This window comes from Notothenia rossii, assembly GCF_949606895.1.
Source record: "Notothenia rossii genome assembly, chromosome: 5".
NCBI classification, from domain to species: domain Eukaryota; kingdom Metazoa; phylum Chordata; class Actinopteri; order Perciformes; family Nototheniidae; genus Notothenia; species Notothenia rossii.
Window position 1 is genome coordinate 43,185,263 of NC_136903.1, and position 20,283 is coordinate 43,205,545.

Here is a 20,283-nt window from a genome sequence, read left to right on the forward strand (position 1 = left end):
CACACTGCTACGTCACACTGCTGCGTCAGACTGCTGCGTCACACTGCTAAGTCACACTGCTACGTCACACTGCTACGTCAGACTGCTGCGTCACACTGCTACGTCACACTGCTGCGTCAGACTGCTGCGTCACACTGCTGCGTCAGACTGCTACGTCAGACTGCTACGTCACACTGCTACGTCAGACTGCTGCGTCACACTGCTGCGTCAGACTGCTGCGTCACACTGTCAGACTGCAACGTCAGACTGCTACGTGACACTACTGCGTCAGACTGCTGCGTCACAAGGTCACACTGCTGCGTCACACTGCTACGTCACACTGCTACGTCAGACTGCTGCGTCACACTGCTACGTCACACTGCTGCGTCAGACTGCTACGTCACACTGCTGCGTCAGACTGCTGCGTCACACTGCTGCGTCAGACTGCTACGTCAGACTGCTACGTCAGACTGCTACGTCACACTGCTACTTCAGAGTGCTGCGTCACACTGCTGCGTCAGACTGCTGCGTCACACTGTCAGACTGCAACGTCACACTGCTACGTGACACTGCTGCGTCAGACTGCTACATCACACTTTTACGTCAAACTGCTGCGTCACACTGCTACGTCACACTGCTACGTCAGACTGCTGCATCACACTGCTACGCCACACTGCTGCGTTAGACTGCTGCGTCAGACTGCTGCGTCACACTGCTGCGTCAGACTGCTGTGTCAGACTGCTACGTCACACTGCTGCGTCACACTGCTGCGTCACACTCTCAGAATGCTACGTCACACTGCTGCGTCACACTTCTACGTCACACTGCTGCGTCAGCCTGCTGCGTCACACTGCTACGTCACACTGCTGCGTCAGACTGCTGCGTCACACTGTCAGACTGCTACGTCACACTGCTGCGTCAGACTGCTACGTCACACTGCTGCGTCAGACTGCTACGTCACACTGCTGCGTCACACTGCTGCGTCAGACTGCTACGACACACTGCTAAGTCACACTGCTACGTCACACTGCTACGTCAGACTGCTGCGTCACACTGCTACGTCACACTGCTGCGTCAGACTGCTGCGTCACACTACCAGACTGCTGCGTCACACTGCTACGTCACACTGCTGCATCACACTGCTGCGTCACACTGTCAGACTGCTGCGTCACACTGCTACGCCACACTGCTGCATCACACTGCTACGTCAGACTGCTGCGTCACACTGCTGCATCAGACTGCTGCGTCACACTGTCAGACTGCTACGTCACACTGTTACGTCACACTGCTGCGTCAAACTGCTACGACACACTGCTACGTCAGACTGCTGCGTCAGACTGCTACGTCACACTGCTACGTCAGACTGCTGTGTCACACTGTAAGACTGCTACGTCACACTGCTGCGTCAAACTGCTGCGTCACACTGCTGCGTCAGACTGCTACGTCACACTGCTGCGTCACACTGCTACGTCACACTGCTATGTCAGACTGCTGCGTCACACTGTTAAGTCACACTGCTACGTCACACTGCTATGTCAGACTGCTGCGTCACACTGCTACGTCACACTGCTGCGTCAGACTGCTACGTCAGACTGCTGCGTCACACTGCTGCGTCAGACTGCTACGTCAGACTGCTGCGTCACACTGTCAGACTGCTACGTCACACTGCTGTGTCAGACTGCTACGTCACACTGCTGCGTCAGACTGCTGCGTCACACTGTCAGACTGCTACGTCACACTGCTACGTCACACTGCTGCGTCACACTGCTACGTCAAACTGCTGCGTCACACTGCTACGTCACACTGCGTCAGACTGCTACATCACACTGCTGCGTCAGACTGCTGCGTCAGACTGCTGCGTCACACTGCTGCGTCACACTCTCAGAATGCTACGTCACACTGCTGCGTCACACTTCTACGTCACACTGCTGCGTCAGACTGCTGCGTCACACTGCTGCGTCACACTGTCAGACTGCTGCGTCACACTGCTACGTCACACTGCTGCATCACACTGCTACGTCAGACTACTGCGTCACACTGCTGCGTCACACTGTCAGACTGCAACGTCACACTGATACGTGACACTGCTGCGTCAGACTGCTACGTCACACTGCTACGTCACACTGCTGCGTCACACTGCTACGTCACACTGCTACGTCAGACTGCTGCGTCACACTGCTACGTCACACTGCTGCGTCAGACTGCTACGTCACACTGCTGCGTCAGACTGCTGCGTCACACTGCTGCGTCAGACTGCTACGTCAGACTGCTACGTCACACTGCTACTTCAGAGTGCTGCGTCACACTGCTGCGTCAGACTGCTGCGTCACACTGTCAGACTGCAACGTCACACTGCTACGTGACACTGCTGCGTCAGACTGATACATCACACTTTTAAGTCAAACTGCTGCGTCACACTGCTACGTCACACTGCTACGTCAGACTGCTGCGTCACACTGCTACGCCACACTGCTGCGTCAGACTGCTGCGTCAGACTGCTGCGTCACACTGCTGCGTCAGACTGCTGTGTCAGACTGCTACGTCACAATGCTGCGTCACACTGCTGCGTCACACTGCTACGTCACACTGCTGCGTCAGACTGCTGCGTCACACTGGCAGACTGCTACGTCACAGTGCTGCGTCAGACTGCTACGTCACACTGCTGCGTCAGACTGCTATGTCACACTGCTGCGTCACACTGCTGCGTCAGACTGCTACGACACACTGCTAAGTCACACTGCTACGTCACACTGCTACGTCAGACTGCTGCGTCACACTGCTACGTCACACTGCTGCGTCAGACTGCTGCGTCACACTACCAGACTGCTGCGTCACACTGCTACGTCACACTGCTGCATCACACCGCTGCGTCACACTGTCAGACTGCTGCGTCACACTGCTACGCCACACTGCTGCATCACACTGCTGCGTCAAACTGCTACGACACACTGCTACGTCAGACTGCTGCGTCAGACTGCTACGTCACACTGCTACGTCAGACTGCTGTGTCACACTGTAAGACTGCTACGTCACACTGCTGCGTAAAACTGCTGCGTCACACTGCTGCGTCAAACTGCTACGTCAGACTGCTACGTAAGACTGCTACGTCACACTGCTGCATCAGACTGCTGCGTCACACTGCTGCGTCAGACTGCTGCGTCACAAGGTCAGACTGCTGCGTCACACTGCTGCGTCAGACTTCTACGTTACACTGCTACGTCACACTGCTGCGTAACACTGCTACGACACACTGCTAAGTCACACTGCTACGTCACACTGCTACGTCAGACTGCTGCGTCACACTGCTACGTCACACTGCTACGTCAGACTGCTGCGTCACACTGCTACGTCACACTGCTGCGTCAGACTGCTACGTCACACTGCTACGTCAGACTGCTGCGTCACACTGCTACGTCACACTGCTGTGTCAGACTGCTGCGTCACACTGCTGCGTCAGACTGCTACGTCAGACTGCTACGTCACACTGCTACGTCAGACTGCTGTGTCACACTGCTGCGTCACACTGCTACGTCACACTGCTGCGTCAGACTGCTGCGTCACACTGGCAGACTGCTACGTCACACTGCTGCGTCAGACTGCTACGTCACACTGCTGCGTCAGACTGCTATGTCACACTGCTGCGTCACACTGCTGCGTCAGACTGCTACGACACACTGCTAAGTCACACTGCTACGTCACACTGCTACGTCAGACTGCTGCGTCACACTGCTACGTCACACTGCTGCATCACACTGCTGCGTCACACTGTCAGACTGCTGCGTCACACTGCTACGCCACACTGCTGCATCACACTGCTGCGTCAAACTGCTACGACACACTGCTACGTCAGACTGCTGCGTCAGACTGCTACGTCACACTGCTACGTCAGACTGCTGTGTCACACTGTAAGACTGCTACGTCACACTGCTGCGTAAAACTGCTGCGTCACACTGCTGCGTCAAACTGCTACGTCAGACTGCTACGTAAGACTGCTACGTCACACTGCTGCGTCAGACTGCTGCGTCAGACTGCTACGTAAGACTGCTACGTCACACTGCTGCGTCACACTGCTGCGTCAGACTGCTGCGTCACAAGGTCAGACTGCTGTGTCACACTGCTGCTTCAGACTGCTACGTTACACTGCTACGTCACACTGCTGCGTAACACTGCTACGACACACTGCTGCGTCAGACTGCTACGACACACTGCTAAGTCACACTGCTACGTCACACTGCTACGTCAGACTGCTGCGTCACACTGCTACGTCACACTGCTGCGTCAGACTGCTGCGTCACACTACCAGACTGCTGCGTCACACTGCTACGTCACACTGCTGCATCACACCGCTGCGTCACACTGTCAGACTGCTGCGTCACACTGCTACGCCACACTGCTGCATCACACTGCTGCGTCAAACTGCTACGACACACTGCTACGTCAGACTGCTGCGTCAGACTGCTACGTCACACTGCTACGTCAGACTGCTGTGTCACACTGTAAGACTGCTACGTCACACTGCTGCGTAAAACTGCTGCGTCACACTGCTGCGTCAAACTGCTACGTCAGACTGCTACGTAAGACTGCTACGTCACACTGCTGCATCAGACTGCTGCGTCACACTGCTGCGTCAGACTGCTGCGTCACAAGGTCAGACTGCTGCGTCACACTGCTGCGTCAGACTTCTACGTTACACTGCTACGTCACACTGCTGCGTAACACTGCTACGACACACTGCTAAGTCACACTGCTACGTCACACTGCTACGTCAGACTGCTGCGTCACACTGCTACGTCACACTGCTACGTCAGACTGCTGCGTCACACTGCTACGTCACACTGCTGCGTCAGACTGCTACGTCACACTGCTACGTCAGACTGCTGCGTCACACTGCTACGTCACACTGCTGTGTCAGACTGCTACGTCACACTGCTGCGTCAGACTGCTACGTCAGACTGCTACGTCACACTGCTACGTCAGACTGCTGTGTCACACTGCTGCGTCACACTGCTACGTCACACTGCTGCGTCAGACTGCTGCGTCACACTGGCAGACTGCTACGTCACACTGCTGCGTCAGACTGCTACGTCACACTGCTGCGTCAGACTGCTATGTCACACTGCTGCGTCACACTGCTGCGTCAGACTGCTACGACACACTGCTAAGTCACACTGCTACGTCACACTGCTACGTCAGACTGCTGCGTCACACTGCTACGTCACACTGCTGCATCACACTGCTGCGTCACACTGTCAGACTGCTGCGTCACACTGCTACGCCACACTGCTGCATCACACTGCTGCGTCAAACTGCTACGACACACTGCTACGTCAGACTGCTGCGTCAGACTGCTACGTCACACTGCTACGTCAGACTGCTGTGTCACACTGTAAGACTGCTACGTCACACTGCTGCGTAAAACTGCTGCGTCACACTGCTGCGTCAAACTGCTACGTCAGACTGCTACGTAAGACTGCTACGTCACACTGCTGCGTCAGACTGCTGCGTCAGACTGCTACGTAAGACTGCTACGTCACACTGCTGCGTCACACTGCTGCGTCAGACTGCTGCGTCACAAGGTCAGACTGCTGTGTCACACTGCTGCTTCAGACTGCTACGTTACACTGCTACGTCACACTGCTGCGTAACACTGCTACGACACACTGCTAAGTCACACTGCTACGTCACACTGCTACGTCAGACTGCTGCGTCACACTGCTACGTCACACTGCTGCGTCACACTGCTACGTCACACTGCTACGTCACACTGCTACGTCACACTGCTGCGTCAGACTGCTACGTCACACTGCTACGTCACACTGCTGCGTCAGACTGCTACGTCACACTGCTGCGTCAGAATGCTGCGACACACTGCTACGTCACACTGCTGCGTCAGACTGCTAAGTCACACTGCTAAGTCACACTGCTACGTCACACTGCTACGTCAGACTGCTGCGTCACACTGCTACGTCACACTGCTGCGTCAGACTGCTGCGTCACACTGCTGCGTCAGACTGCTACGTCAGACTGCTACGTCAGACTGCTACGTCACACTGCTACGTCAGACTGCTGCGTCACACTGCTGCGTCAGACTGCTGCGTCACACTGTCAGACTGCAACGTCACACTGCTACGTCACACTGCTACGTCACACTGCTGCGTCACAAGGTCAGACTGCTGCGTCAGACTGCTACGTTACACTGCTACGTCAGACTGCTGTGTCAGACTGCTACGTCACACTGCTACGTCACACTGCTGTGTCAGACTGCTGCGTCAGACTGCTACGTAAGACTGCTACGTCACACTGCTGCGTCACACTGCTGCGTCAGACTGCTGCGTCACAAGGTCAGACTGCTGCGTCACACTGCTGCTTCAGACTGCTACGTTACACTGCTACGTCACACTGCTGCGTAACACTGCTACGACACACTGCTAAGTCACACTGCTACGTCACACTGCTACGTCAGACTGCTGCGTCACAAGGTCAGACTGCTGTGTCACACTGCTGCTTCAGACTGCTACGTCACACTGCTACGTCACACTGCTGCGTCAGACTGCTACGTCACACTGCTGCGTCAGAATGCTGCGACACACTGCTACGTCACACTGCTGCGTCAGACTGCTAAGTCACACTGCTAAGTCACACTGCTACGTCACACTGCTACGTCAGACTGCTGCGTCACACTGCTACGTCACACTGCTGCGTCAGACTGCTGCGTCACACTGCTGCGTCAGACTGCTACGTCAGACTGCTACGTCAGACTGCTACGTCACACTGCTACGTCAGACTGCTGCGTCACACTGCTGCGTCAGACTGCTGCGTCACACTGTCAGACTGCAACGTCAGACTGCTACGTGACACTACTGCGTCAGACTGCTGCGTCACAAGGTCAGACTGCTGCGTCAGACTGCTACGTTACACTGCTACGTCAGACTGCTGTGTCAGACTGCTACGTCACACTGCTACGTCACACTGCTGTGTCAGACTGCTGCGTCAGACTGCTACGTAAGACTGCTACGTCACACTGCTGCGTCACACTGCTGCGTCAGACTGCTGCGTCACAAGGTCAGACTGCTGCGTCACACTGCTGCTTCAGACTGCTACGTTACACTGCTACGTCACACTGCTGCGTAACACTGCTACGACACACTGCTAAGTCACACTGCTACGTCACACTGCTACGTCAGACTGCTGCGTCACACTGCTACGTCACACTGCTGCGTCACACTGCTACGTCACACTGCTACGTCACACTGCTACGTCACACTGCTGCGTCAGACTGCTACGTCACACTGCTGCGTCAGAATGCTGCGACACACTGCTACGTCACACTGCTGCGTCAGACTGCTAAGTCACACTGCTAAGTCACACTGCTACGTCACACTGCTACGTCAGACTGCTGCGTCACACTGCTACGTCACACTGCTGCGTCAGACTGCTGCGTCACACTGCTGCGTCAGACTGCTACGTCAGACTGCTACGTCAGACTGCTACGTCACACTGCTACGTCAGACTGCTGCGTCACACTGCTGCGTCAGACTGCTGCGTCACACTGTCAGACTGCAACGTCAGACTGCTACGTGACACTACTGCGTCAGACTGCTGTGTCAAACTGTAAGACTGCCACGTCACACTGCTGCGTCAAACTGCTGCGTCACACTGCTGCGTCAAACTGCTACGTCAGACTGCTACGTCACACTGCTGCGTCACACTGTCAGACTGCAACGTCACACTGCTACGTCACACTGCTGCGTCAGACTGCTACGACACACTGCTAAGTCACACTGCTACGTCACACTGCTACGTCAGACTGCTGCGTCACACTGCTACGTCACACTGCTGCGTCAGACTGCTGCGTCACACTGCTACGTCACACTGCTACGTCAGACTGCTGCGTCACACTGCTACGTCACATTGCTGCGTCAGACTGCTGTGTCAGACTGCTGCGTCAGACTGCTGTGTCAGACTGCTGCGTCACACTGCTACGTCACATTGCTGCGTCAGACTGCTGCATCACACTGCTGCGTCAAACTGCTACGACACACTGCTACGTCAGACTGCTGCGTCAGACTGCTACGTCACACTGCTACGTCAGACTGCTGTGTCACACTGTAAGACTGCTACGTCACACTGCTGCGTAAAACTGCTGCGTCACACTGCTGCGTCAAACTGCTACGTCAGACTGCTACGTAAGACTGCTACGTCACACTGCTGCGTCAGACTGCTGCGTCACACTGCTGCGTCAGACTGCTACGTTACACTGCTACGTCACACTGCTGCGTCAGACTGCTACGACACACTGCTAAGTCACACTGCTACGTCACACTGCTACGTCAGACTGCAACGTCACACTGCTACGTCACACTGCTGCGTCAGACTGCTACGACACACTGCTAAGTCACACTGCTACGTCACACTGCTACGTCAGACTGCTGCGTCACACTGCTACGTCACACTGCTGCGTCAGACTGCTGCGTCACACTGCTACGTCACACTGCTACGTCAGACTGCTGCGTCACACTGCTACGTCACATTGCTGCGTCAGACTGCTGTGTCAGACTGCTGCGTCAGACTGCTGTGTCAGACTGCTGCGTCACACTGCTACGTCACATTGCTGCGTCAGACTGCTGCATCACACTGCTGCGTCAAACTGCTACGACACACTGCTACGTCAGACTGCTGCGTCAGACTGCTACGTCACACTGCTACGTCAGACTGCTGTGTCACACTGTAAGACTGCTACGTCACACTGCTGCGTAAAACTGCTGCGTCACACTGCTGCGTCAAACTGCTACGTCAGACTGCTACGTAAGACTGCTACGTCACACTGCTGCGTCAGACTGCTGCGTCACACTGCTGCGTCAGACTGCTACGTTACACTGCTACGTCACACTGCTGCGTCAGACTGCTACGACACACTGCTAAGTCACACTGCTACGTCACACTGCTACGTCAGACTGCTACGTCACACCGCTGCGTCAGACTGCTGCGTCAGACTGATACGTCACACTGCTACGTCACACTGCTACGTCACACTTCTACGTCAGACTGCTGCGTCACACTGCTGCGTCACACTGCTGCGTCAGACTGCTACGTCACACTGTCAGACTGCAACGTCACACTGATATGTCACACTGCTGCGTCACACTCTCAGAATGCTACGTCACACTGCTGCGTCACACTTCTACGTCACACTGCTGCGTCAGACTGCTGCGTCACACTGCTACGTCACACTGCTACGTAACACTGCTGCGTCACACTGTCAGACTGCTACGTGACACTGCTGCGTCAGACTGCTACGTCACACTGCTACGTCACACTGCTGCGTCACACTGCTACGTCAGACTGCTGCGTCACACTGTTACGTCACACTGCTGCGTCAGACTGCTACGTCACACTGCTGCGTCAGACTGCTGCGTCACACTGCTGCGTCAGACTGCTACGTCAGACTGCTACGTCAGACTGCTACGTCACACTGCTACGTCAGACTGCTGCGTCACACTGCTGCGTCAGACTGCTGCGTCACACTGTCAGACTGCAACGTCACACTGCTACGTCACACTGCTACGTCAGACTGCTGCGTCACACTGCTACGTCACACTGCTGGGTCAGACTGCTACGTCACACTGCTACGTCACACTGCTACGTCACACTGCTACGTCACACTGCTGTGTCAGACTGCTACGTCATATTTCTACGTCACACTGCTGCGTCAGACTGCTGCGTCACACTGCTGCGTCACACTGCTCCGTTACACTGCTGCGTCACACTGCTACGTCACACTGCTGGGTCACACTGCTGCGTCACACTGCTGCGTCACACTGTCAGACTGCTGCGTCACACTGCTGCGTCAGACTGCTACGTCACACTGCTACGTCAGACTGCTGCGTCACACTGCTGCGTCAAACTGCTGCGTCACACTGTCACGTCACACTGCTACGTCACACTGCTGTGTCAGACTGCTACGTCATATTTCTACGTCACACTGCTGCGTCAGACTGCTGCGTCACACTGCTGCGTCACACTGCTCCGTTACACTGCTGCGTCACACTGCTACGTCACACTGCTGGGTCACACTGCTGCGTCACACTGCTGCGTCACACTGTCAGACTGCTGCGTCACACTGCTGCGTCAGACTGCTACGTCACACTGCTACGTCAGACTGCTGCGTCACACTGCTGCGTCAAACTGCTGCGTCACACTGTCACACTGCTACGTCAAACTGCTGCGTCAGACTGCTACGTCACACTGCTACGTCACACTGCTGCGTCACACTGCTGCGTCAGACTGCTCCGTCACACTGCTGCGTCACACTGCTACGTCACACTGCTGGGTCAAACTGCTGCGTCATTCTGCTGCGTCAGTCTGCTGCGTCATACTGCTGTGTCACACTGTCAGACTGCTGCGTCACACTGTCATACTGCTGCGTCACACTGCTACGTCACACTGCTGCATCACACTGCTGCGTCAGACTGCTACGTCAGACTGCTGCGTCACACTGCTATGTCACACTGCTGCGTCAGACTGCTACGTCAGACTGCTACGTCACACTGCTGCGTCAGACTGCTGTGTCAGACTGCTACGTCACACTGCTGCGTCACACTGCTGCGTCACACTCTCAGAATGCTACGTCACACTGCTGCGTCACACTTCTACGTCACACTGCTGCGTCAGACTGCTGCGTCACACTGCTACGTCACACTGCTGCGTCAGACTGCTGCGTCACACTGTCAGACTGCTACGTCACACTGCTGCGTCAGACTGCTGCGTCACACTGCTGCATCACACTGCTACGTCAGACTGCTGCGTCACACTGTCAGACTGCTGCGTCACACTGCTGCGTCAGACTGCTACGTCACACTGCTACGTCAGACTGCTGCGTCACACTGCTGCGTCAAACTGCTGCGTCACACTGTCACACTGCTACGTCAAACTGCTGCGTCAGACTGCTGCGTCAGTCTGCTGCGTCATACTGCTGTGTCACACTGTCAGACTGCTACGTTACACTGCTGCGTCACACTGCTGCGTCACACTGTCATACTGCTGCGTCACACTGCTACGTCACACTGCTGCATCACACTGCTGCGTCAGACTGCTACGTCAGACTGCTGCGTCACACTGCTATGTCACACTGCTGCGTCAGACTGCTACGTCAGACTGCTACGTCACACTGCTGCGTCACACTGCTAAGTCACACTGCTAAGTCACACTGCTAAGTCACACTGCTACGTCACACTGCTACGTCAGATTGCTACGTCAGACTGCTGCGTCACACTGCTACGTCACACTGCTGCGTAACACTGCTACGACACACTGCTAAGTCACACTGCTGCGTCAGACTGCTACGTCACACTGCTGCGTCAGAATGCTGCGTCACACTGCTACGTCACACTGCTGCGTCAGACTGCTGCGTCAGACTGATACGTCACACTGCTACGTCACACTGCTGCGTCACACTGCTGCGTCACACTGCTAAGTCACACTGATACGTCACACTGCTGCGTCAGACTGCTGCGTCACACTGCTACGTCACACTGCTGCGTCAGACTGCTGCGTCACACTGTCAGACTGCTACGTCACACTGCTGTGTCAGACTGCTGCGTCACACTGCTACGTCACACTGCTGCGTCAGACTGCTGCGTCACACTGTCAGACTGCTACGTCACACTGCTTAGTCACACCGCTGCGTCAGACTGCTACGTCACACTGCTGCGTCAGAATGCTGCGTCACACTGCTACGTCACACTGCTGCGTCAGACTGCTGCGTCAGACTGATACGTCACACTGCTACGTCACACTGCTGCGTCACACTGCTGCATCACACTGCTACGTCAGACTGCTGCGTCATACTGCTGCGTCAGACTGCTACGTCACACTGCTGCGTCAGACTGCTACGTCACACTGCTGCGTCACACTGCTACGTCACACTGCTGCGTCAGACTGCTACGTCATATTTCTACGTCACACTGCTGCGTCAGACTGCTGCGTCACACTGCTGCGTCACACTGCTCCGTTACACTGCTGCGTCACACTGCTACGTCACACTGCTGGGTCACACTGCTGCGTCACACTGCTGCGTCACACTGTCAGACTGCTGCGTCACACTGCTGCGTCAGACTGCTACGTCACACTGCTACGTCAGACTGCTGCGTCACACTGCTGCGTCAAACTGCTGCGTCACACTGTCACACTGCTACGTCAAACTGCTGCGTCAGACTGCTGCGTCAGTCTGCTGCGTCATACTGCTGTGTCACACTGTCAGACTGCTACGTTACACTGCTGCGTCACACTGCTGCGTCACACTGTCATACTGCTGCGTCACACTGCTACGTCACACTGCTGCATCACACTGCTGCGTCAGACTGCTACGTCAGACTGCTGCGTCACACTGCTATGTCACACTGCTGCGTCAGACTGCTACGTCAGACTGCTACGTCACACTGCTGCGTCAGACTGCTGCGTCACACTGCTAAGTCACACTGCTACGTCACACTGCTACGTCAGATTGCTACGTCAGACTGCTGCGTCACACTGCTACGTCACACTGCTGCGTAACACTGCTACGACACACTGCTGCGTCAGACTGCTGCGTCACACTGCTGCGTCAGACTGCTACGTCAGACTGCTACGTCAGACTGCTACGTCACACTGCTACGTCAGACTGCTAAGTCACACTGCTGCGTCAGACTGCTGCGTCAGACTGTCAGACTGCAACGTCACACTGCTACGTCACACTGCTACGTCAGACTGCTGCGTCACACTGCTACGTCACAATGCTGCGTCAGACTGCTGCGTCAGACTGCTGCGTCACACTGCTGCGTCAAACTGCTACGTCAGACTGCTACGTCAGACTGCTACGTCACACTGCTACGTCAGACTGCTGCGTCACACTGCTGCGTCAGACTGCTGCGTCACACTGTCAGACTGCAACGTCACACTGCTACGTCACACTGCTACGTCAGACTGCTGCGTCACACTGCTACGTCACACTGCTGGGTCAGACTGCTACGTCACACTGCTACGTCACACTGCTACGTCACACTGCTACGTCACACTGCTGTGTCAGACTGCTACGTCATATTTCTACGTCACACTGCTGCGTCAGACTGCTGCGTCACACTGCTGCGTCACACTGCTCCGTTACACTGCTGCGTCACACTGCTACGTCACACTGCTGGGTCAGACTGCTGCGTCACACTGCTGCGTCAAACTGCTGCGTCACACTGTCACACTGCTACGTCAAACTGCTGCGTCAGACTGCTGCGTCAGTCTGCTGCGTCACACTGTCAGACTGCTACGTTACACTGCTGCGTCACACTGCTGCGTCACACTGTCATACTGCTGCGTCACATTGCTACGTCACACTGCTGCATCACACTGCTGCGTCAGACTGCTACGTCAGACTGCTGCGTCACACTGCTATGTCACACTGCTGCGTCAGACTGCTACGTCAGACTGCTACGTCACACTGCTGCGTCAGACTGCTGCGTCACACTGCTAAGTCACACTGCTACGTCACACTGCTACGTCAGATTGCTACGTCAGACTGCTGCGTCACACTGCTACGTCACACTGCTGCGTAACACTGCTACGACACACTGCTAAGTCACACTGCTGCGTCAGACTGCTACGTCACACTGCTGCGTCAGAATGCTGCGTCACACTGCTACGTCACACTGCTGCGTCAGACTGCTGCGTCAGACTGATACGTCACACTGCTACGTCACACTGCTGCGTCACACTGCTGCGTCACACTGCTAAGTCACACTGATACGTCACACTGCTGCGTCAGACTGCTGCGTCACACTGCTACGTCACACTGCTGCGTCAGACTGCTGCGTCACACTGTCAGACTGCTACGTCACACTGCTGCGTCAGACTGCTGCGTCACACTGCTACGTCACACTGCTGCGTCAGACTGCTGCGTCACACTGTCAGACTGCTACGTCACACTGCTGCGTCAGACTGCTGCGTCACACTGCTGCATCACACTGCTACGTCAGACTGCTGCGTCATACTGCTGCGTCAGACTGCTACGTCACACTGCTGCGTCAGACTGCTACGTCACACTGCTGCGTCACACTGCTACGTCACACTGCTGCGTCAGACTGCTACGTCATATTTCTACGTCACACTGCTGCGTCAGACTGCTGCGTCACACTGCTGCGTCACACTGCTCCGTTACACTGCTGCGTCACACTGCTACGTCACACTGCTGGGTCACACTGCTGCGTCACACTGCTGCGTCACACTGTCAGACTGCTGCGTCACACTGCTGCGTCAGACTGCTACGTCACACTGCTACGTCAGACTGCTGCGTCACACTGCTGCGTCAAACTGCTGCGTCACACTGTCACACTGCTACGTCAAACTGCTGCGTCAGACTGCTGCGTCACACTGTCAGACTGCAACGTCACACTGCTACGTGACACTGCTGCGTCAGACTGCTACATCACACTTTTACGTCACACTGCTGCGTCACACTGCTACGTCACACTGCTACGTCAGACTGCTGCGTCACACTGCTACGCCACACTGCTGCGTCAGACTGCTGCGTCAGACTGCTGCGTCAGACTGCTGTGTCAGACTGCTACGTCACACTGCTGCGTCACACTGCTGCGTCACACTCTCAGAATGCTACGTCACACTGCTGCGTCACACTTCTAAGTCACACTGCTGCGTCAGACTGCTGCGTCACACTGCTACGTCACACTGCTGCGTCAGACTGCTGCGTCACACTGTCAGACTGCTACGTCACACTGCTGCGTCAGACTGCTGCGTCACACTGCTGCGTCAGACTGCTACGTCATATTTCTACGTCACACTGCTGCGTCAGACTGCTGCGTCACACTGCTGCGTCACACTGCTCCGTTACACTGCTGCGTCACACTGCTACGTCACACTGCTGGGTCACACTGCTGCGTCACACTGCTGCGTCACACTGTCAGACTGCTGCGTCACACTGCTGGGTCAAACTGCTACGTCACACTGCTACGTCAGACTGCTGCGTCACACTGCTGCGTCAAACTGCTGCGTCACACTGTCACACTGCTACGTCAAACTGCTGCGTCAGACTGCTGCGTCAGTCTGCTGCGTCACACTGTCAGACTGCTACGTTACACTGCTGCGTCACACTGCTGCGTCACACTGTCATACTGCTGCGTCACACTGCTACGTCACACTGCTGCATCACACTGCTGCGTCAGACTGCTACGTCAGACTGCTGCGTCACACTGCTATGTCACACTGCTGCGTCAGACTGCTACGTCAGACTGCTACGTCACACTGCTGCGTCAGACTGCTGCGTCACACTGCTGCGTCACACTGCTACGTCACACTGCTACGTCAGATTGCTACGTCAGACTGCTGCGTCACACTGCTACGTCACACTGCTGCGTAACACTGCTACGACACACTGCTAAGTCACACTGCTGCGTCAGACTGCTACGTCACACTGCTGCGTCAGAATGCTGCGTCACACTGCTACGTCAGACTGCTGCGTCAGACTGCTGCGTCACACTGTCAGACTGCTACGTCACACTGCTGCGTCAGACTGCTGCGTCACACTGCTGCATCACACTGCTACGTCAGACTGCTGCGTCATACTGCTGCGTCAGACTGCTACGTCACACTGCTGCGTCAGACTGCTACGTCACACTGCTGCGTCACACTGCTACGTCACACTGCTGCGTCAGACTGCTACGTCATATTTCTACGTCACACTGCTGCGTCAGACTGCTGCGTCAAACTGCTACGTCAGACTGCTAAGTAAGACTGCTACGTCACACTGCTGCGTCAGACTGCTGCGTCACACTGCTGCGTCAGACTGCTACGTTACACTGCTACGTCACACTGCTGCGTCAGACTGCTACGACACACTGCTAAGTCACACTGCTACGTCACACTGCTACGTCAGACTGCTACGTCACACCGCTGCGTCAGACTGCTGCGTCAGACTGATACGTCACACTGCTACGTCACACTGCTACGTCACACTGCTACGTCAGACTGCTGCGTCACACTGCTGCGTCACACTGCTGCGTCAGACTGCTACGTCACACTGTCAGACTGCAACGTCACACTGATATGTCACACTGCTGCGTCACACTCTCAGAATGCTACGTCACACTGCTGCGTCACACTTCTACGTCACACTGCTGCGTCAGACTGCTGCGTCACACTGCTACGTCACACTGCTACGTAACACTGCTGCGTCACACTGTCAGACTGCTACGTGACACTGCTGCGTCAGACTGCTACGTCACACTGCTACGTCACACTGCTGCGTCACACTGCTACGTCAGACTGCTGCGTCACACTGTTACGTCACACTGCTGCGTCAGACTGCTACGTCACACTGCTGCGTCAGACTGCTGCGTCACACTGCTGCGTCAGACTGCTACGTCAGACTGCTACGTCAGACTGCTACGTCACACTGCTACGTCACACTGCTGCGTCAGACTGCTACGTCACACTGCTGCGTCAGACTGCTACGTCACACTGCTACGTCACACTGCTACGTCACACTGCTACGTCACACTGCTGTGTCAGACTGCTACGTCATATTTCTACGTCACACTGCTGCGTCAGACTGCTGCGTCACACTGCTGCGTCACACTGCTCCGTTACACTGCTGCGTCACACTGCTACGTCACACTGCTGGGTCACACTGCTGCGTCACACTGCTGCGTCACACTGTCAGACTGCTGCGTCACACTGCTGCGTCAGACTGCTACGTCACACTGCTACGTCAGACTGCTGCGTCACACTGCTGCGTCAAACTGCTGCGTCACACTGTCACGTCACACTGCTACGTCACACTGCTGTGTCAGACTGCTACGTCATATTTCTACGTCACACTGCTGCGTCAGACTGCTGCGTCACACTGCTGCGTCACACTGCTCCGTTACACTGCTGCGTCACACTGCTACGTCACACTGCTGGGTCACACTGCTGCGTCACACTGCTGCGTCACACTGTCAGACTGCTGCGTCACACTGCTGCGTCAGACTGCTACGTCACACTGCTACGTCAGACTGCTGCGTCACACTGCTGCGTCAAACTGCTGCGTCACACTGTCACACTGCTACGTCAAACTGCTGCGTCAGACTGCTACGTCACACTGCTACGTCACACTGCTGCGTCACACTGCTGCGTCAGACTGCTCCGTCACACTGCTGCGTCACACTGCTACGTCACACTGCTGGGTCAAACTGCTGCGTCATTCTGCTGCGTCAGTCTGCTGCGTCATACTGCTGTGTCACACTGTCAGACTGCTGCGTCACACTGTCATACTGCTGCGTCACACTGCTACGTCACACTGCTGCATCACACTGCTGCGTCAGACTGCTACGTCAGACTGCTGCGTCACACTGCTATGTCACACTGCTGCGTCAGACTGCTACGTCAGACTGCTACGTCACACTGCTGCGTCAGACTGCTGTGTCAGACTGCTACGTCACACTGCTGCGTCACACTGCTGCGTCACACTCTCAGAATGCTACGTCACACTGCTGCGTCACACTTCTACGTCACACTGCTGCGTCAGACTGCTGCGTCACACTGCTACGTCACACTGCTGCGTCAGACTGCTGCGTCACACTGTCAGACTGCTACGTCACACTGCTGCGTCAGACTGCTGCGTCACACTGCTGCATCACACTGCTACGTCAGACTGCTGCGTCACACTGTCAGACTGCTGCGTCACACTGCTGCGTCAGACTGCTACGTCACACTGCTACGTCAGACTGCTGCGTCACACTGCTGCGTCAAACTGCTGCGTCACACTGTCACACTGCTACGTCAAACTGCTGCGTCAGACTGCTGCGTCAGTCTGCTGCGTCATACTGCTGTGTCACACTGTCAGACTGCTACGTTACACTGCTGCGTCACACTGCTGCGTCACACTGTCATACTGCTGCGTCACACTGCTACGTCACACTGCTGCATCACACTGCTGCGTCAGACTGCTACGTCAGACTGCTGCGTCACACTGCTATGTCACACTGCTGCGTCAGACTGCTACGTCAGACTGCTACGTCACACTGCTGCGTCACACTGCTAAGTCACACTGCTAAGTCACACTGCTAAGTCACACTGCTACGTCACACTGCTACGTCAGATTGCTACGTCAGACTGCTGCGTCACACTGCTACGTCACACTGCTGCGTAACACTGCTACGACACACTGCTAAGTCACACTGCTGCGTCAGACTGCTACGTCACACTGCTGCGTCAGAATGCTGCGTCACACTGCTACGTCACACTGCTGCGTCAGACTGCTGCGTCAGACTGATACGTCACACTGCTACGTCACACTGCTGCGTCACACTGCTGCGTCACACTGCTAAGTCACACTGATACGTCACACTGCTGCGTCAGACTGCTGCGTCACACTGCTACGTCACACTGCTGCGTCAGACTGCTGCGTCACACTGTCAGACTGCTACGTCACACTGCTGTGTCAGACTGCTGCGTCACACTGCTACGTCACACTGCTGCGTCAGACTGCTGCGTCACACTGTCAGACTGCTACGTCACACTGCTTAGTCACACCGCTGCGTCAGACTGCTACGTCACACTGCTGCGTCAGAATGCTGCGTCACACTGCTACGTCACACTGCTGCGTCAGACTGCTGCGTCAGACTGATACGTCACACTGCTACGTCACACTGCTGCGTCACACTGCTGCATCACACTGCTACGTCAGACTGCTGCGTCATACTGCTGCGTCAGACTGCTACGTCACACTGCTGCGTCAGACTGCTACGTCACACTGCTGCGTCACACTGCTACGTCACACTGCTGCGTCAGACTGCTACGTCATATTTCTACGTCACACTGCTGCGTCAGACTGCTGCGTCACACTGCTGCGTCACACTGCTCCGTTACACTGCTGCGTCACACTGCTACGTCACACTGCTGGGTCACACTGCTGCGTCACACTGCTGCGTCACACTGTCAGACTGCTGCGTCACACTGCTGCGTCAGACTGCTACGTCACACTGCTACGTCAGACTGCTGCGTCACACTGCTGCGTCAAACTGCTGCGTCACACTGTCACACTGCTACGTCAAACTGCTGCGTCAGACTGCTGCGTCAGTCTGCTGCGTCATACTGCTGTGTCACACTGTCAGACTGCTACGTTACACTGCTGCGTCACACTGCTGCGTCACACTGTCATACTGCTGCGTCACACTGCTACGTCACACTGCTGCATCACACTGCTGCGTCAGACTGCTACGTCAGACTGCTGCGTCACACTGCTATGTCACACTGCTGCGTCAGACTGCTACGTCAGACTGCTACGTCACACTGCTGCGTCAGACTGCTGCGTCACACTGCTAAGTCACACTGCTACGTCACACTGCTACGTCAGATTGCTACGTCAGACTGCTGCGTCACACTGCTACGTCACACTGCTGCGTAACACTGCTACGACACACTGCTGCGTCAGACTGCTGCGTCACACTGCTGCGTCAGACTGCTACGTCAGACTGCTACGTCAGACTGCTACGTCACACTGCTACGTCAGACTGCTAAGTCACACTGCTGCGTCAGACTGCTGCGTCAGACTGTCAGACTGCAACGTCACACTGCTACGTCACACTGCTACGTCAGACTGCTGCGTCACACTGCTACGTCACAATGCTGCGTCAGACTGCTGCGTCAGACTGCTGCGTCACACTGCTGCGTCAAACTGCTACGTCAGACTGCTACGTCAGACTGCTACGTCACACTGCTACGTCAGACTGCTGCGTCACACTGCTGCGTCAGACTGCTGCGTCACACTGTCAGACTGCAACGTCACACTGCTACGTCACACTGCTACGTCAGACTGCTGCGTCACACTGCTACGTCACACTGCTGGGTCAGACTGCTACGTCACACTGCTACGTCACACTGCTACGTCACACTGCTACGTCACACTGCTGTGTCAGACTGCTACGTCATATTTCTACGTCACACTGCTGCGTCAGACTGCTGCGTCACACTGCTGCGTCACACTGCTCCGTTACACTGCTGCGTCACACTGCTACGTCACACTGCTGGGTCACACTGCTGCGTCACACTGCTGCGTCACACTGTCAGACTGCTGCGTCACACTGCTGCGTCAGACTGCTACGTCACACTGCTACGTCAGACTGCTGCGTCACACTGCTGCGTCAAACTGCTGCGTCACACTGTCACACTGCTACGTCAAACTGCTGCGTCAGACTGCTAAGTCACACTGCTACGTCACACTGCTGCGTCACACTGCTGCGTCAGACTGCTCCGTCACACTGCTGCGTCACACTGCTACGTCAC

The 20,283-nt window shown here is 55.8% G+C and overlaps 1 protein-coding gene across 1 annotated transcript in view; it reads right to left on the reverse strand.

The window, feature by feature from the left end:
* meak7 (MTOR associated protein, eak-7 homolog) overlaps positions 1–20,283 on the reverse strand; it is a gene marked incomplete at both ends in the record, with an annotated part of 97,084 nt that overhangs the window by 41,675 nt on the left and 35,126 nt on the right. The window lies entirely within an intron of this gene.